Source organism: Protomyctophum bolini (assembly GCF_963924005.1).
Source record: "Protomyctophum bolini genome assembly, chromosome: 9".
In the NCBI taxonomy this organism is placed as follows: Eukaryota; Metazoa; Chordata; class Actinopteri; order Myctophiformes; family Myctophidae; genus Protomyctophum; species Protomyctophum bolini.
In genome coordinates, this window is record NC_137870.1 from 316,830 (window position 1) to 318,461 (window position 1,632).

Genomic DNA, 1,632 nt, shown 5'->3' on the forward strand with positions numbered 1-1,632 from the left:
ATACAGCTCTCTCTCTCTTCAGCTCGCTCTGTGGTAGAGTCTCATAGAGTAATACAGCTCTCTCTCTCTTCAGCTCGCTCTGTGGTAGAGTCTCATAGAGAAATGGAGAGAAAAAGTGACTCAATGAAAACACTGTAGAACCTCCATTAGAATGATGAATTAAGATGATATTAATGATGAATTAAGATGATATTAATGATTAATTAAGATGATATTAATGATTAATTCACCTTATCAACATCACTCACACTGGCTTCCTACCTATTATTTTTTTTACCTTTCTTTTTAACCAAATTAACCCGTAAGGGTTGGTACCATTATATCATACTGTAAGGGTCCATTTGGTTACCAATACGCTCCATCTCAAAGTTCAATACAGCACTGGTTAACCCCTCAAGGACCACTGGTGGTCTCCGGACCACCTGGAACCCCCTCAGGGACCACTGGTGGTCCCCGGACCACCTGGAACCCCCTCAAGGACCACTGGTGGTCCCCGGACCACCTGGAACCCCCTCAAGGACCACTGGTGGTCCCCAGACCACCTGGAACCCCCTCAAGGACCTGGAACCCCCTTAGGGACCACTGGTGGTCCCCTGACCACCTGGAACCCCCTCAAGGACCTGGAACCCCCTCAGGGACCACTGGTGGTCCCCGGACCGCCTGGAACCCCCTCAGGGACCACTGGTGGTCCCCGGACCGCCTGGAACCCCCTCAAGGACCACTGGTGGTCCCCGGACCACCTGGAACCCCCTCAGGGACCACTGGTGGTCCCCGGACCACCTGGAACCTCCCCAGGGACCCCTGGGGGTCCCCGGACCACTGGTTGAGAACCAGTGCTGTAGTGAACTCAGGGAACCCCAAAAACGCCACAACATGTTGACACATAGAAGTATCCGAGTAGAAATATCTAAGTAAACTAACTGTAAAGATATAAGATAACTGTATTATACATCATGACGTTCTAAGCATAAATATTGAACTATGTATTAGAAGTATATCTAAGTATAAACTATCTAAATATGTATAGGAGTGTATGATATAAGCATCTAAGTATAAGTGTCTAAATATATATGAGTGTATGATACAAGTATACATAAGAAGTATAAGTATCTAAATGTCATCAACATGTTTACTAGGAGTTGCTTATTGCTGACTCTGCGTTTGAGATGGAACATTTCAACACTGACACCACACGGCACCGCTGCGCCATCTGGTGGTCACAGTGTGCACAACACAGCAAACTCGCAGCCTTCACTGTAAAGCCAATTTACTAATAATTACACTTTTAGATAATGGAAGGAAGGGAGGGAGGGAGGGAGGGAGGGAGGGAGGGAGGGAGGGAGGGAGGTAGGGAGGTAGGGAGGTAGGGAGGTAGGGAGGGAGGGAGGGAGGAAGGAAGAAGGAAATTAAGAATAGACTGAATGTTATTTTGTGGATTCCAGTTTATTTATTCAGCAGCCGGAAAGGATGGGAAACATTTCCAAAATTTCCAAAATTTCCAAAATATTCAATTTCCGCAATTTCCGCAATTTCCGCAACCCTGACCATGGGCTATAGCCTATATCGTACGGCATACTATAGCGCACCGTTTTTCATCATTTTTGATGATTTGACAAAAATGAAAAAATGAAA